The following is an 18,845-nucleotide window of genomic DNA, read 5'->3' on the forward strand; positions in this document are numbered from 1 at the left end:
TAGAAACTTCTTAGAACTTATGAGGCTGAACTAAGCAAGGACTTTTAGTAATGGAGGCTATGGAGCCTCCATTGGTCATCATCTGTAATCGGGATAGGCTTCCAGTGGAAGGACTGGAACACCAACCCAGTCATCAAACCTACTACCAACAACCTGTCCTTCCTGCAAGATACGCTAGGGCAATGGTGGCTCAGAGCTTCTGGGTTTGGCCAACCAGTGACTGATCTCATGTGAGGCCCAACCCACAAGGGAAATCCTTGCCAGACAATGCCTAGGTGGCTAGGATCTCCAGGCTGGACAGTTTTATTGTATCTTGTTATTCTATGTTTGGTTGATATCACTCAGGAGTTTCTGGTCTTTTCTGAAGGGAAATTGAGGAGCAGTGGATATGTGGATCTGTGGTTTGAGAGCACTGGGAAGAGGGGAGGAAGGGATGAGAGGGTGTGGTAGGAGTGTATTGTATGAGAGAAGAATATTTTTTTAATCTTGCAGAGATTAAATAAAAGAATGCTTTTCCTGGGTATGGCCATGCTTCTGGTACTAAAACTGAATAGTTCTTGATATTATTCTTCCATTAATATAGGACTTCCATAAAGACAAATATCGGTACTTATCCATCTCTGCATCCCCAGGATTCAAGTGTAAGCCTGATCATGGTAGACCCTATATTACTCAATTTCTGCACAAACAAAGTAGAAATCTCATCCTGGAAATGCTTCCTGATAGTGAAATCTAGGACACAGTGAGGATAGACAGGGTGAAGGGATGTAGGGTGAGAGGGCAAATATAAATTCCATAGGGTAGAGATGGCAGAAACACAATCTGGGGCAGGACAGGTCACACGTCAGCCAGCCCATGATCCATCAACCCCACAAGCCACCACAGACCACTCTCCTTATGAGAGGCCCAGGGCAGCTCTTTTTACCCTTTTTATCCAGTTGTGACAAGAGTTTTTCTTCAGCATTCGGGAAAGCTAATTAAAGCTAATTTATTATCTTCCCTCAGAACCAGGATGCCAGGTAGAGCCCGCTGGAGGTCTGTGCTGCAGAGAGAAATGGTTTTGATTATATTTACACATCTGATTTGAGAAGTACATGGAAACCCAATCATAGCTGTAATAACATGCTCGTTGCCTTGCAGTACACTCCAGCAGCTGTGTGATAAGCTTTCTGTGGTGCCATTAGCCTTCCTCTTCTTCATGAAGTCTTCTCAGACTATGTTCCACATTATCCAAAGTCGCTCTGAGGTTGGGAGTAGGGGGAGGGTGTATCAGTGTGTATTGAAGGCAGGCATATTTTATGATGCTACGAAAGGCACAATCTAAGTTTCTGTTTTGTCCTGTGTTAACTAAGGTTTCTTTTCCTAGTTGACTTGATATGAAGATGAAATGTTGTGCTGTATGTAAATGATATGCCCAAAGTAACATCAATATCTGTTAGACTTGGTCTCTGTGCACAACTAGGTATTTGCTGCAGAAAACTGAACCCCGATATGATTGTAGACACACTTCCAGTAAAATTTCAGAGGACAGGCACAGTGTCATAGGAGAGATGGCTGAGTGCAGCCAAGGAGCTGTTCTGAAAGATGAAAAGAATTCATCCATATGGCATGCTAGAAAGGTCTGAAGGTCTTAGGTATGACACAGACTCATGTGGGACTCTCAGCTCTGGGCCTAGGGGAATTCACCTGAGCTGTCTGTGTTGCTTGCTCAACTATAGAAAGGGTTAGAGTATCTACCTCATGGCTTTTTAGAAAATGTGCATTTGCATCACTTATATAGAAATACAAAGTGCTTGATAAAGGAAAGAAGCAGTATGAAACACACAGTAACTATGTAAATATATGAATTTTGTATGAAGAATGGGGAAAGAAGACTAGACCACAAACCATGACCTTTTGCTTGTATTTTCACTTTACTTATCTGAACAGCCTCATATGCCCATCAGAATGTGACTGATCCTAAGAGTGAGCTACATGGTATTAGAAAAGCATTTTATGTGGCACCTGAAAACAGTGGCTCATCCAATAAATGACTGACAATAACATGAGCAGATCATTGTAAAGCATCTCTTGGTGCTGGGTGTGAGCTGCCATTCAGAACGGAATGCCTAGAGATTCTGAATTCATGGGAAAGTAGCAACAGCAGTAGGTAGCATCCCTGTCATACTCTTAGCCTGCTCAGAGCAGATCCCTCATACCCTGAACTCAGGATCGGCCTTTCACATTCTACAAAATCCTCACCAGCTGTTAGCAGGCAATTTATCTAAAAACACATGAAATCAGAATGATTCAGACATAAAGTAATTTTAGGAACACATCCTTTGGCTATGTGAAAGAAAACAAAATGAGAAAAGGGTAAAATAGAATATAAAGAATTATAAGATAAAATTTTAAAATGGAAGCAAAATACATGCATTTAAAGCACAGACTTTCATCAAACACCCTTGTAAATGGTGTGGGTCCTTTCTTCCTAATCCCCACCTCCTCACATCAGCATTGAGGAGAAGGGTGTCCGTGACCCAGGAGAAAAAGTAAATAGGAGGACAGTAGTTGAGAATAGTTTTGTAGTTGAGAATATTGTAAGTCTGCCAGGAGAGAGAGGCAGAGTGGACCCTTGTTGATGGTAATGTGGACAAGGAGAAAGATTGAACCCTTGTAGATGGTAATGTGGACAAGGAGAAAGTTTGGAAAGTTTGATAGTTTGAACCCAGGGTAGATGGTTAGAAAGGGGAATCAAGGAGAAAGAACAATAGAACATATACATGAATGGGCTTTTGTTTTGTTTGAGACTGCTGTGGTGGTTTGAATAAGAATAGATCCCATCGGCTCATGCATTTGCATACTTAGTCATCATGGAGCAGAACTACTTGTGAAGGATTGTGAGGTGTGGTCTTGTTAAAGTAGGCGTGGTCTTGTTGGAAGAAGTTTGTCATTGGGGGGTTGGCTTGAGGTTTCCAGAAGCTCACACCAGACCTTGCCTTTCCTTTCTTTCTCATCTCAACCTATGGACCAGGACCAGGGAGGAAGCTGTTGCTATGATAAGCCTGACCATGGTGCTTATTGGGGGGATATGGAAGACTTTAGACTAGAAAAGTAGTCAAATGCTTTGAGCATGACTTTATGGCCCTTCTAGTAGAAGCATGGAAGATCATGTTGTAGGCAATGTGAACTGTGGGAGTCCAGATAAGGAAGTTCCAGAGAAGTAGGTAGTGTAAAGACCATTATTGTGGTATTTTTTCTGAACAATGTGGCTGTTTTCTTCCCTTGTCCAAAAAATTCTGCCGGAGGCTAAATTGAAGAGTTTTTGTATTAATGTTGTTGGCAGAGATTCCAAAACAGCCTAGTGTTGACTCTGTCATGTGCACATTAGTAATCACTCTTAAGCACATTTATAATGAAAACAAACATGCAAGCTGGACAAAGGTAACTACGAAATGTACACTGTAAGGAACAGGGAGCACCAGGAAGTGTAACTGAGATAAATCCAGTGCTCAAGGAGATGTTTAAAGAATGTTTTAAAAATGTTTAAAACAAAACAAAACAAAAAAAAACCCTGATAATTAATGTAATAGAGGGAGCTGTGTCCTCAGAGGAAGACCCACACAACTAAGCTTCCTAATTATAAAAAGCAGTTAAGGCAGAGCTAACGCAGAAAAGGGAACCATTAGCAATAAAATACTCTTGCAAGTTTAGTGGAAAGAGGGGGCCAAGTCCCAGTCCCACCAAGCAGTAGAAGTAGATAGCGTTAGTTCTGGCTTCAGAGTTGAGAATATAAGAAAGGAGCTATGGAATTTTAAACCATAGCTAAGGAAGGCGGCTGAAGTCAGACATTTGTCAGGGGTATCCCTGCGTGGAGACCCAGAGAGGCTATTGTGTGAAGTTGTGAAGGTGATGCCTGGATTCTACTGGAGACCCCCCAAGATATTGGTGATATCTGAGTCATTGCATACCTGCCAAGGAGAGCTGCAGACTGAGTATGGAGCCAGCTCAAGTGAACAAGTTTGTTGGTTGCCATATACAAAGCAGAAAGGAGTTGGAGTTTTGAAGAATGCTTTGATATCAGATACAGAGATGCAGAATATAGAGGTTGCCCTATTTTTTTTTTTTTTTGGTCTTGCTTTGGTCCAGTATTTCCTCGCCAAGTTTCCTTTATTCCCTTCTCAAATGGTAATATATATATATATATATATATATAATATATATATATATATATATAATATATATATTGCCATTTAGAAGTATATGATATGTTTTTTGGTTTTACAGAGATTACAGTTAAGAAATTTCCTTGAGTCTCAGAAGAGGCTTTGAGCATTGAAACAGTGTTGAGACTGTGATAGGCTACAGGAACTTTTAAAAATTGGACTAAATGCATTTCTGCCTTACCTTATGGCTACATGTCTATGGAGACTGGGGAGTGGAATATGGTGGTTTGAATAATAATAGCCCCCATAGCCATATATTTGAATGCTTAGTTATCATGGAATGGCACTATTCCCTGAGTCAGAAGGGTTAGGAGGTGTATTGTTGGAGCAGGAGTGGCCTTGCTGCTCCCTGCCATGATGACAATGGACTAAATCTCAGAAACATAAGCCAGCCCCCAGTTACATGTCTTCCTTTTATAACAGAGCCATCATGGTGTGTCCCTTCAAAGCCATAGAATGGTGGCTAAGACAACAGTGGATCCATATAAAATCCAGGTGGCCTAAAACTCACAGAGTAGTCCTAAGAGGCCTCAAAAATCATGATCATCCTGCCTCCACATCTCAATTGTCAGCATTACAGAACTGAACAATCATGGAAGCTTTGGAAAGAACTTAAGGCAGAGAAATGGGCAGAGCAAAAACATGGTAATGTGGCATGCCTTCTAGGCTTCCAACGAGGCATACTTCTTTTAAAATATGAAGGGATTTGGAGAAGAGACAGAAACTTTATCTTTATCTATACAATGAGGACAAAAAAGAATGTTCCTTGCTAGGGCATTGTAAGGATTTGATGAGCTCACCACAGTGCCTGGAACACAGCTCTCCACATGAGGCTTGTGATCACCTGTGTTATTGCTGAGCCCTAATGTCATAAGCAGATTGAAAACTCTAGCATCCTATCTCATATAAATGATGGTTTCCTTCTGTATTCTATCTGAGCAGTCTACATGAGTATCTTTGGCATAATTTCTCTGGTACAGATGAAGAACAGAAAGCCTGGGAGTCAGTTCTGAGGAGATGAGAGAATGACTAAACAAAGAGAGACAATGAACAAAAGCACCCACAGAGTGGCAGGACTCAAGAGGCGATTGTTGCAAGATATTAATGAGCAGGGAGATCTGGAGAATCCACAGCAAAGCTTTCTGAGAGAGACCAAGAGGAGTAGCTGGGGACCGCCACAAAAAGCAACGATAAAGGAGGCATGACAGGTCCCAGCAGGCCTGGCCCAAATGCAACACAGAACAAGCCAGCCTAGCCAGAAGAAAGCAGCATGTCTTGTTCAGCTCCTCTGTGAGACTTTCAATCAGCACTAGCTTCCTGGCAGGGTGAGACAGGGCTCCAAACCTTACAGGTTACTCAGAAGTCACCCGAGAAAAATAGAAGAGGAAAGCCTTGAAGAATGAGCATGGTCTCTGATGGGATGCAGTTACCATAGAGACCACTCTCAATGTTAGCCAGGAAGGGCAGTCCCTGTCCTCAGAGTAGTTAACAAGCTATTGACCAAACATGAAGATGCCAGCAGGTGAGTAAAATGAAGGCGCTACATCACAGCTGACTGTTCTAAGATCAAACACAGGAGCAAGCAGCCATAAATCAACCAGGCCACTACAGGCATTGCATCAAGTTCAAGAGAGCCCAAGATTCCAAGCTGCTATGCACAGCACAGGGAGGTTGTCCCAGAGGCAGGTGTTCAAAAGAGAGGCGCTCATGTTTGCCCAGACTTGCTTAAGACTTAAACAGGATTAAGACAAAACAGAACAGCACCACTTGCAGGCAGACAGACAGTAAGTAAGGATGTGGGAAATCTTAGTTGAGAAAAGCATGCGAAGGGAAAGCATAAAGGAGAAAACACTTCATAGCATATTGCCCAACATTCAGTCAAGCTGAAGACACAGCACAGATAGCAGGAGGATCCAGGCTTCCAGAATCAAGAGCTGTGGTTGATATGTGGCAAAACAGGATTTGAATCAGGTTCGTTTTGAAAGCAGGCCTTTGGCTCTTCTCAGGCTGCCTCTACACTGTAATACTCTACACTCTACCTGGAGCATGTTCAGATGCACATCCAATGGCATGAGCAGTCACTTTCTGTTTTGCTTATCATCTTTGTTCCAACTATAGAAAGTAGTCACAACTGAGCCATTCACTGGGTAGCCAGACCCATCCCTACAGCAGGAGGACCTTGAACTGCCTCTTCTAGAAGCAGGTCTATTCTATTTGCATAAGTGGTGGCTTAACATCCAAGATTCTTCTGTCTTCTAGAATAGCTGACCCTACTTCTTCCTCTCCTGCTCTGGGGGGCATTTAAAACACCAAAATGCCTTGTCTTACACATTGGGATTCCTCAATACCAAATGACTTTTGTTTTCTGTGTAACTGATTGCTGTGCCATTTTAAAATTCAGCTAAATGACCATATCATTTATTCATCTAATTATTCATTCATTCAAAAAGAGCTGGTACTTATCAGATGCCAAGAATACTGAGTCCTTCCTAAGTACTTTCCTACCAGTTACACAGCTCACTAATAAGAGGCAACTGCTCAGGGCAGAGCTGTATGTTGATGGGTCTGGCTAGCTCATTAGAGTTTAGATTCCTTGAGGGCAGATTGGGTCTTACTCACATTCTAGCTTCGTTTCTAGAATTAAGCACATAGCAGCTTCTCAATAAATATTTATTAAAGGATGAATAAAAGAATACATGAATGAATTGTATTTCAAATTCTATCCAGCTTACTGGATTCTGAAGGGAATTCTCCAAGCCATAAAGTAGGCTTGGGACGAAATGTTCTCATGTGCATTACTTAATAAAAAGAGCACTGGGTCAATTGAAAAATTTAAAGTCAATATGAAATTGATCCTCATCAGCACTTTCTTCTCCAAATATATAGACAAAGGGACATTTCTGAAACATATGTATTAGTGTTGCATTTTCTGCTCCACAGGCTCAGCGATCGTTGTCACCTCTAAGTCCAGCTCTCATTAATTTATGGGGCATCCAGCATAATCAGCAATAGGCTTCTTGGCAGCATAAATTGGAGACTAGGCTAGGATTGGAATGAGCTCTAAGTTGCAAACGAGCTATTTCCTTGCCTATTTTCTCTTAGAAGTTACTGAGCACAATTTTAATGATGCTGAAGCCCTGTAGGCAGGATGTTCAAGGACCCTCTAAGATTCTTGGCCAACCAGATCCCTTCCATTGTACAAGAGAAAAAGTGTAGACAACCCAAGTAACACATGGATAGGACCTTGTCCATCCAGCTAAGCAGTTGAATACAGAGATGCCCAAGAAGGAAAAAGAGAGAAAAATATGACTCCTTGTTGAAAGAAATACAATATCGAGAATACCCCTGGGCATAAGGGACTGGTGCCCAGTGCTGCACATGTATGCTCTTTTGTGAACTGCTGGGATGGTCTCTGAGAACTGGCCTAGACAGAACTGAGAAAATGACTCTGGATCCCAGATTTGCCTTTCCTGCAAGCACTGGAAAGTGTCACAGCCCAAGAATACCCTGAGTTAGCCATGTCCAATGCTAACCTAGAATTGTTTTGCCTTGGAAGGTCTTACTTAGAACTTTTAGGCAAGGTTGTTCCTCCTGTTTTACAGTTGGCACACAAGCTGGGTATGGAGTGAGCCTGGGTTGTCCATACCAAACTGAAATTGTACAGGGCAAAAGTCTCAGGAGTAACTTCCCCACACTGCACGTGGGGTCCCAGGCGCAGTCTCCCTGAAATAAAACGCCAAGTGGTCCTAGGGGTAAATCTAGGGAAATATAGGGCATGGGATGGGGAAAGAAGCCTTCAGAAGATGGAAAGAGGTACAATAAGGAAAGTGCTTTTATCCGATAGTGCACTTCTCTAAGTCTCTAGTTACAGGTGCTCAGGTGTGCATGTATAGTATTTATACATTCATATAGACACAAATGCAAATATGTGTGCACAATACAAATATCTACATAAATTAAATGCATACAAATCTAATATTTGAAGATATTATCATATTTGATGCAACCCTAATAGTATAAAGAAAGAGGCATCATCTCTAATTTTCAAGGACATTCAGAGCTGCAATGTTATATAGCCAAAGCCAGACAACTACTAGACAGAAGTCTCCGATTTGAACGCATGGTCATAGTCTTGAATTTTTACATCAGTCACCTGTTGCAGAGGTTTTACTATTTGAGACAGGGCCTTAGAAACACTAGGTTAGTACACTTGCTAAGTAGCTGAGGGTTACCTTGAACTTCGGATCCATTTTCCAAACTGGGATTATAGGCATGTCCCATCACAACTAACAATTATTTCAGTTTTGAAAGGCAATTAAAGTCGGGATTTGTACTCTCCAACCCAGGTGAAAAAAAGCATTACTCACATCTTAGTCTGTGTAACCTTTGACTTCCATGGTGTCCTCTGGTCTCAAGCTGGCTATTTCTCCAGCTCTCTTAATACAATTGGAAGACACACAGCATAATAAGTCTGTTCATGAACCAGACATCCGCAGCCATTCTTTCTACTTTGTTAAAAAGAAAAAAAAAAGTAATTGTTTTCTTTTGTTCAGGCAAGGTATATGTGTGGTATGCTTGCATGTATGTATGCATGTTCACAGGCATGTATGTTTGTGCATGTGGAGTCCTGAAGTTGGCATTGTCTCCCTTGACCATTCTGCCCATTTTACTGAAGCAGGGTCTCTTACTGAATCTTGAGCTTGCTGCTTTGTTTAATCTGGTTAGCTAGTGTCTGGGCCAGGGTTTCTAGGCAGGCTACCATATCGACTCAATTTCTATATAAAATTTGAGGATTTCCACTCTGATCCTTAGTGGGAGGTATCATACCTGGTGAGCCGTCATACCAAGCCTTGTCATACTTTTCATATTTACAAAAGATATGGCAAGTTTAGAAGAAAAATCTATGTGGAGAAACAATGGAGTGGATAGGAGTCCTTATCCCACTCAGGGGAGAAATCCATCCATGTGTTAATGCAGAGTCTTCCTGTCTTCAGTTGTCTGTAACTACACACCTAAGCATATGTTTGCAAGGAAAAGACTGTTGTGAGTTCTCACTCCTCCCTTCTGTCCATATGTCATTAACAACATTAAAGAGCCTTTAGAGATCATTTTATTTCATTTCTACCTTGCTTAAAAGGGAACAAAACCCTAAAAACTCTTTTTCTCACTTGTGAACGTTTGTTTCTTGCTCATTTTCAAAATTTCAGAAAACTTCATGGGAATGAATTTGTTTGGTCACAATTCTCTGCTATTTCTATTTTTATGATAGGATAGTAGATGAGGAATCCTGGGGTAAAGAGTTAGGTAACCATCTTTAGAACAACTGTGTGCAGGTGAATTGTCAGCAGAGTTTTCTTTCCACCGCAGAATATGTTTTGTGATGGGGCCTTTTGACATGGCCACGAAAGTTTGTCTAAGTTTGAATAAAAACCAATTAAGGGAACATATTGAGACAAAAATACATGTGTCTCTTCTGCTCTAGCTAACCTATATTTGCTGTTCCTTCACAATTCGGTGGGTTCTATGGCTGATCTCCAGCCAAGTGACTATAGTTAGAAGAGACGTAGGCCGTGTTCAGTTAGATTACCTCCAAAACCATCAAGTGGAATCTCCCTCTTTCTGTCCTCTTCTTTAAACATTTTGGCAACATGAGAAGGGAATGGAAATGTAAGACTAGAAAGCAACCCAGTTCCCCAAATGGGTGCAATGAGCAGAATAATACCCTACAGTTGTGCTAAGTCTAAGAGTGGGAAGGGCCGTTGATAAGGACGCTAATGTGGCTCATTCTAATTAATAAAAATAAGCACTGGATTCACTCACAGGTCCCCAAACCCAAGATTCTCAGCTAATATTTTCAGTTTCCTGACCTTTTCTGGCCAGTTCAACTTTTGAGAGACTTGTGGGTGCTCTGTAGACCTGTGTCCAGTGGAGTGCTTAGCATATCAAGTAAGCTGACATGGGGTTGAGAGAATGAATGGGACCCTTAAGAGCTTTGAATGCCAACTTGCAGCACTTAAGACCTATTCCACCATCTGAAAAAGACCATGCCCTTTGCCTCTGTCTCTTAGTACGTGTAAGAGCTTTACCCTACAACGAACTCATTTCAACAGCATAGATCAGGTACACATAGGAAAAGCCCAGTGTCTGGGCCAGTCCTCCAGAGCAGGATGCAGTACAGAGAAATGGATAGAATTCACTACTCTTTCTTCACAGATGCTAATTACAGTGTACATACAGAATCTTAGCTGGGGAAACAACTTGCCCATCCAAAGAATTCCAGAAGTTGACCCATTGTCTTCCTGGTAGCCTATATGGAGAAAAGCCGTTCATGTTCCTCTTATCCGTTACTGTATCCAAAGACTTGGCAAATCCAGAGCAACTACTCTTGCATAGGATGGGGTTGAGATTGCACATCTTTCCAATCCTGGGGCCTTTCCTTCGGTTGTGGTAGCTCATGCCAAATGGTAGTATGATATAGAGGAGCCAGACGTTACATTCTGTCTGCCCAAGGGTCTAATTATGTAGATAGCCCTCTAAGGTGCAGTCTAAGGATACAATAACACAACCCATTATATTGAAACAACAAGCTTGAGCTGTCATAAGAAACCTCTGCCCATGTTATCAGTGTGCCATGCATACAGTCCTTCCAGTCTGTTTTTAATAACCACTTGTTGAATATATTCCCATAATTAAAATTCTCTGCACTTCCAATAAAACTTCCCAAGTTTGTATCTCCGATCCCCACCAGAAAGAAAGAAATTTTTCTTCCATCACAAGATGCTATAGAGGCTTTGTTTCACTACTGTTAGTGTTGGGACCTCAGCTGCAAAACCTGAAAATTAGACACACAGGTCTCTGAAGTCTTTTTAAGCTTCAAAACTGTATTTTATTTGCCAATAAAGCTGAAAATTATTATGTATGCATTCCCATAAAATAACACATAACTCTTTACATCTTCTAAATGAAAAGTGTTTGTAAAACTTTTCAAATAAAAAACATTAAATTCCAATCCAGTATATTTTGACAACTGATAAAGCACTCTAGAAAACTGTATACTTCTTATCAATAAAATTACAACTCTTCTATTCATTCAGTTCTCAGACATAAAACAAATACTTCCATCATATTAGTGGAGGGGTGGAGAGATGGCTCAGTGTGTAAAGAGACTGCCACACAAGCATCAAGGCTTGACCTTGAATCCCTACATAAAATCTGAGTATTCATGCAGCAGCGGGGGAGGAGAAGGTAGGGGAGTCCTCGAGACTTCATCAGCCAGACAGCCTGATATGCTCCACAGGCAAAAATAAGGCAATACTGTCCCCACACAAGCTGGAAGATGAGGGCACATGTCAGAGGTTACCCACTGACCACCACCAGTACATCATTTAACTCTATACTCTTAAGTGTGTGTGTACGTGTGTACGTGTGTATGTGTGTATGTGTGCACGTGTGTACGTGTATACGAGTGTATGTGTGTATGTGTGTGTGTTTGTGTGTATTGTGTGTCTAAAATAATATTAATGAAAATATTCTTGAATAAGAGGAACAGAGTTTGAGCATCATTGTAACTGCTTTAGTTTTATACCCAAAGACATGACTTATACCTTTGGGACTCAGTTTCCCCATTTGTCAAATGTCAGTAGTGTTAATATTACTTCTCAGGGAGATCAAGTGTATTACATTAGACTGCATATAAAGGTACTTTCTAAATAAAAAAGTAAAAGTCTGTCATATTCACAGGAGCGAATCTCTATTCTAAGAAATTCTTTATTGAATTAAGCAAAGCAGCTTAGACTTTGAAAATCATGTCCAGCTAGTTATACTGTCTGCCTATAAAATAATGATGACTCTTTAAATATCCTCAGACATCTCAATCCTAACCACCTTTGATGGAGTTTGAGTAATGTGATGGCTAGTTTTATGTGGCCTTGACACAAGCTAGAGTCATCTCTCTGAGAAGAGCAAACCTAGACTGAGAAATCCCCCCACCAGATTAACCTGTGGACAACAATGCAGGTTAACTCTTAATTGAGCATTGCTATGGGGGAACCTAGCTCGTTGTAATTGCTACCACTCCTGAGCTGGTGGTCCTGCTACCACTCCTGAGCTGGTGGTCCTGCTACCACTCCTGAGCTGGTGGTCCTGGGCAATGGAAGAGACAGGCAGAGCAAACCATGAAGAGTATGCTAGTAAGCAGCACTCTTCTATGGCCTGTGCTTCCAGTTCCTGCCTCGAGGTTGCTGCCTTGAATTCCTGCCCCAACTTTCCCAGACAATGGACTATGAGCTGTAAAATGAAATAAGCCCCTTCCTCCTCAAGTTGCTTATGGTCGTGGAGTTTTAGCACAGCAATAGAAACCCTAACCAAGACAAATGAACACATTCCTGCACTAAGCACTTGCTATACATGCAGAACCAAAGACTTAGACAAGTACAGGGTCAAGTCCCAGGTTCATCAATGGACATTTATGTGAGCTCGAGAAAACTGCTCTCCTCTCTTGGGACTTTGTTATCCTCATCTATGAATAGTTAGATGGTGTCCAGGACAAAAGAGTGTTGCAAAAATTAAAACATAAGAACCCCTCAAGAGATGCAGACACAGTTCTGCCCAGGTAGCAAGCACTCTGCAGAAATGTCTGCTGCATACTACATTCTTCCTCCTTTTCTCTTGAGCATCCTTGTGCTCAAATTCCAGCATAAGCCTTAGCATAAACACATGTGGGCATAGATGGGGGCTCCTAGTCAGGTAATGTCACAGAATGGCTAGACCAAAGTCTCCATACCAGTATCACAACAGGGTCCTGCATGAGCCTCTCGCCCACTGTGCTCATCACGATGGGATTTCACCATGAGCATTTAATTTTTTTATATATATAAAAAGAAAGATTATTCTCAATGATGCATGCGATAAATATGCAGGCTTTAAACCTTTTAGAAATATTAAAGATTTTACCGCTCAGCGTTTGACAGACTTGATTAATCCCTTCCACACAGAAATATTCAGGAGGATAGCTGTGGTTGGGTTTTAAAGCTCAGAGAGTGTTCTTTGATAAAAGCAAAGAAAAGGTAAAGGGCTTTTAAAAAGAGTGAGCGATTCTCCTGCCACACAGAATAGACAAAGAATCCGAAGCCTCCGAATGCTGTGCGGTGCAGTAGCAGGCTGGATGTCGGCATGGGGGAGGGGTGCAGGGAGCCGAGCTTTAAACCTTTCTCCTTCACAGGAGTTTTCCAATGAAAGGCACATGTCCAGCTGGAACACTGGTTGGGAATCTAAGAGGTTTCTTCTCTGCTGGGTTCCAAATGGATGTTGTGGGAAAGGGTGAGGGGGCAGGGCCAGCCAGGGCAGCACAGACTCCAGAGAGGGAGGAAAAGGAAAGACCACTACCACTTTTCTGCACTTCTGTCAACTGTGCTCTACCTGCTCTTCAGGTCTCAATTAAAAAAAAAACAGTAATGCACGACTTCACTGTTTTCAGTTTGTTTTTTCTTCCTATTATTAGCACATACTAATTACACAAATGAATAAGAATCCGTCATGACAGTCCCAAACACACATGTGGCATGTAGCCATCATCTCTATCGACCCCTGTCCCCTCTGCTCCTTCTTGGCATGCTTTCTAATCCCTAGTAGTCCACCTTCTACTTTCAGATCTGGATATTTCCCCTCCACTTTTATCAGGGCCCTCTAAAGAATGGAAATAAATTTTGACCAATTTTTCTCCATTAGAATCTGCCTAGCTTTTGTCTATAATCGGTATCTATTACTTGGAGAATTGTGTTTAATGAACACAATTCTCTGAACAAAATAAATAAATAAATTGGGTTTAACAAATACAATCTTTTAAAGATGCAGGTGATACAAACACTTTTAAGTGTGGTGCTTTCAAAATTAGCAAGCAGATTCTACCTCTCTATGCTATGATAGAAAAGAAATTATTTCAGAGGTTAAAGAACTGTATATCCGGCTCAAACAGATGAGCTGGGAATAGCTTCCAGCTTGACTTCACTGCCTAGGAAAGGGGACTTGCCTACTTCCTGGTAGGTATCTTTGATGAAGGCATTTATAGGGAAGGTAGGGAGGAGAAAGGAAAGGTGCCTTAAATCCAGCATTCTGTTCCTTGGCAATGTTAGCCAAAGCTTAGGGAATGAGTGGTACAGCCCGAAGCTGGATGCTCAAGGATGATGGGGAAGGATACATTGTATACCATGCTATTGTTTCCATCTGTGAATTTCCACGTGATGCCAGACAAATTGCTGACCTTTTCAATCCACCACCACCACCACAAACCTCTTCCCACCACTACCTGCTCTGAGCGTTTCTTTGCTGCCCAGGTCAATCTGCAACCCCAGCCCCTGTTCTATTTTTATGAGAGCATTTTCCCAACACGAAACACCAACATATCTGCCACGAGATATTATGGGGGCAAAGGTGTAATTCAATTACGTGACTTAATCAATTCAAATGGCTAATGTACAAGAATCTTCGGATGTCATCCAGCTCTCAACTGAGGGGGAATAATTGTTCCATAATTTCTTAATTCTCCCATAAGACAGTTTAAATTAAAGGATGTCAATTTGCAAAGCCAGGCTGCATTGTATTCTTAAATTGGCCCTGAAATAGCCACACGAAGAAGGGTAATAAGGCTGACAGCACTGCCCAAAGTGCCTGGTGCTGTGTGAAACTGTTTAATACGGTCAGACCCTTTAATCTTCATATCTACTGATGCAGAAAGCAGCATATTTCTGTCACTTATGATAAGAAACATTACTTTTTCAATTCCTTGGTGAGGTCTATAGATCTTAGGCAGCCACGATAGTAGGACTTTTCTATTTCTGTTCCTGTGAATGTTTCCTTTCCCCCTCAAATTGGTTTTATTCTAATCCATTTACTTTCCAATCTAAGTGAGAGACAAGTAACCTGAAAGGAACCACACAGGAGAACAAAGGCATGTGCCTTGCAGTTCTCAGAGCTGTTGCCGACCACCACAGTCAATAGTTAGTGATTAAATGCATGAGGGTCCCGAGGTGTTAAACTCTGGGGCCAGCAGTGAGCTCCAGAAAGGGAGGAAAGAGAGAACTAAAAATAGAGAGTAACGGGCTGAAGGGTGACTTGCAATATTTTTATAAAAGAATCAAGTGTTGTACTCACAAGTGTCCTAAAAGTTGGATCACTCAGTGTGTCCAGGCTGCACAGGGGAGATGCTGGGGGAAGTGAGTTCCCAGGTTCTGCTCGGAAGGGAATTCAGTGAAGCTCTTCTGAGATTGCCAGGGCCAAGAGTCAGGACTCATGGAGAAAGGGCAGGGAGCAGCTGCAGTGAAAGAAGCCCATGTCAGTTTTGAGAGCAGACTACAGAAGGAGAAAGGAGGATTGGTGTTGACTTGGTCCCAACCATGGAGTTGGGACTAAGTGATTGGGAGGAGGCCTGTTGTCTAAAGCAGAAGAGAGTATGGGGTGTGAAGCCCTGAGCGCTGCACTGGAGCTAAAGCAAAGGGCTGAACTATGTGAAAAACCCATGAAACTGCAAATGTTCTTCAACCTCTATTTCAAGATTTTAGACTGGGTGATACACATGCAAGCCAAAGCACCAAAACTGCAAATTGTACATATTTTACTTACGAGTCTACCTGTGGGAATAACGCATTGAGGTGGAAGCAAAGGTAAGGAACATGTATATTTGGGACTGCAGAGATGTCCCATCAGTTAAGAGTGCCAAAGCTCTTACAGAAAACCTACGCTTGGTCTCCAGCACTGATTTTGAGGCCTACAATGACATGCAACTCCAGATCCAGAGCATTCAATACCCTCTTCTGAATTCTGTGGGTACCTTCCCTCATACACATATACTAAAATACACATATACAATCAATGATGATAAACTATATTTTAAATTATATATTTTAAATTTTGATGAATGTCACCAAATGACATCTGCAAAGGTTTAATTGTGTACTCTCTTCAGCAAATAGGAAAGGGCTTTTCCCACACCCTCACAAACAGGGCAGACAAGAAATTTCTTCTATGGAAAGATAGGAAAGAGAAGGTACATTAATGACAATACAGGTGTTACTATTTCATCAATGATACAGCATTTTAAGTGCAGATTGCAGCCAGTACATGTATTAACTTATTTGTAAATTAACAATAAACCTCTGGTTAAGGTTATTACTGTTATTACAAATAAAGAGATAGAAACAAAGATAGCGTAGAACATATGTTCATGACCACAGCTGTTAAGGGCAGAGTAAAGATTGTAACCCCAGCACCTGACATCCTCATTCACAGCCTAGTCTTCTAATTTTCAGTTTCTACTCCAAGTGATGGCCTGTTGTTGATGATGTATGCTATGACAGGTACACATGGATAGAAAAGCAGGAGGGGGGAAATACACAAGAAATCAAACCAGGGAGCTGGTTCTTACCATCTTGATGAAAGAACACAGAGGCTATTAACTAGAATTTCAAAATATTGGGCTACAGGGAGTGATAGCAAAACCCCGAAGAAGAACATGTCAACACATTAACACATTTTTCTTACTTTTTTCTATGTCTTTCATCAGAATGAAAATGATTCTATAAATACTGACAATATCATTGAAAGATGAGCTACAAAACCAAAATGTGCAGTGTAACCAAAAGAACATGACTCCAGTTCCTAGCCCACGGTCTACCATTCCTCAACTTGGTGACTTTAGAAAAGCTTCCCAACTTCTCTGAACCTCATTCTGTCAATGAAAAAGCGAGTTTACAACCTCAGCAAGTGTTTTATGAGAATTAAATGTGAATAATGTCTGTCAATGGGTATTATGATCTGTAAACAGCTCCCGCCTCTCTGCTTGATCTCCTTCACTCCTATTCAGATGCCCCACTTCAATCGAATTGGTCTATTTGCTTTTATTAAACTTAATGGAATCCTCCAGTCAGCTTACATTTCTGCATCCTGTTCTTTTTGCTGAAGCAATCACTTTGTTCCCTCAAATCTTCTCAATATGGATTCTTCCCCAAAGCCATTCAAGTCTACATCAACTGCCACCAACTCTGTAGGATTTCATGGCCATTGACCTCAGATACACACTCTTCTATCTCTGATTTCCCTAGTGCTCCTGGACTCTAACACTATTCCAAGGTTAATCATCACAATGACAGCAGTCAGCACCTGCTTCCCTGTGTAGCAGATACGATTCTCAATACTTCACATACTTTGCATCTCATTTAAACCTTTCCTCACTTGTGTGTGCTGCTGTCACTTGTTGACACAGGCATTGTGACTGTCACTCATTGCACATCTCATCTGTGAGGCTGGACTGAAGGCTTTCAAGGGTAGAGGCTATGAACACGGCATTAAAAAGTCATAGGCTTTGGGGCTGGTGAGATGACTCAGTGGGTAAGAGCACCCGACTGCTCTTCCGAAGGTCCTGAGTTCAAATCCCAGCAACCACATGGTGGCTCACAACCATCCGTAATGAGATCTGACTCCCTCTTCTAGAGTGCCTAAAGACAGCTATAGTGTATTTACATATAATAAATAAATAAATCTTTAAAAAAGTCATAGGCTTTGGAGTCAAAGAAGTTGGATTTCCATTGATGCTGAGTCCAGTGCCTCTGCTATTTGGCAAGTTACCAAACTTGGCATGTGTTTCATTTGTAAACAGGGATGCTTACACCCTGTTTACAAAGTGTCATCCGAAGACTCAGATTACAAATAAGAAACTCTAAAACAGTGGCCCACTGATGGGGAGGTTGGAGAGTGTTAGCCCTTACCATTATAGGTTGCCTTGTTTTGTTTTGTTTTGTTTTTAAGATACAGGCATGATAGTCCCACTCACAATGTTCTGACTCAGTGATGGATGAAAGTGATATATATTGAGTAGAAACTAGACTTTTTAAAGTTTTCTACTTTCTCAACCTGACAAATACACTCTGGCATTCTTTTTTACACTGGGTAGGGGCAGTGAGCTGCAGATCCCAGTCAACTATGGGATCAGGAGGAGAACAATCTGTAATCTAGGGGTACTGACTTGCCAAGCCATGATGTTCTGTAAGTGTGTAAGCTCCATGCATTTTCAGCTGCGAATGGCTTTGCTGAGATGTAACCCAACAGAAGGTCAAAGTCATGGACATCTTTTTATCTCAGCTTGCACATGTTAGAGCTTCTGCCTGAAGTACCTTCTCATACTGTTAGCATCCTTCCACAGTGAACAAGAGGAAGCCAAGGACAAGGGTTCCAAGATCCAGCCCCAACACACCTTTACTTGGGGGTCCCCTTTCCAGAGAGCCTCGCCTCCACGTTGGCCTCTGTTTTCTTTATTATTTTCAGTACCCGATTTTCTTGCACATCAGTCCCTTGGTTCCCATGATATAGCTTCTTGTTGCAATTCTTACTCCACAGCAAGTTCCCTAAAAATGGAGACTTGTTTTAATCATCAATCCCTAACACTTCACACAGCTTTGACGTGAGTGTCACTAAATGTCTATTAACTGAGTAAGCCAATGCACTAGAAATAGATAAGAGAATGAGCAAAGAGAGAAAGCCACCAAATCATAACTTACTACTAGATAATTCACAGAAAAGTCATTCAACCTGACAATCAAAGCATAAGAAAGAAATTGTCCTAAAGGGAGCTGCTTTATATGAATAGATGTC

The 18,845-nt window shown here is 41.5% G+C and overlaps 1 protein-coding gene across 4 annotated transcripts in view; it reads right to left on the reverse strand.

Annotated features, from left to right (window-relative positions):
- The window catches only part of Dab1 (DAB adaptor protein 1), an 887,226-nt gene that overhangs the window by 794,746 nt on the left and 73,635 nt on the right, over positions 1-18,845 (reverse strand). For all 4 annotated transcript variants that reach the window (XM_085839132.1, XM_085839131.1, XM_085839130.1 and 1 more), the window contains exons 5-6: positions 18,448-18,598; positions 15,354-15,513 (exon numbers count right to left, since the gene is read on the reverse strand). The gene's annotated coding sequence lies outside the window, so the exon portion shown is untranslated. The remainder of the gene's footprint in view (positions 1-15,353; positions 15,514-18,447; positions 18,599-18,845) is intronic.

The sequence above is a fragment of the Mus caroli genome, unplaced genomic scaffold (assembly GCF_978045245.1).
Source record: "Mus caroli unplaced genomic scaffold, Mus_caroli_1 scaffold_6, whole genome shotgun sequence".
Classification (NCBI taxonomy): domain Eukaryota; kingdom Metazoa; phylum Chordata; class Mammalia; order Rodentia; family Muridae; genus Mus; species Mus caroli.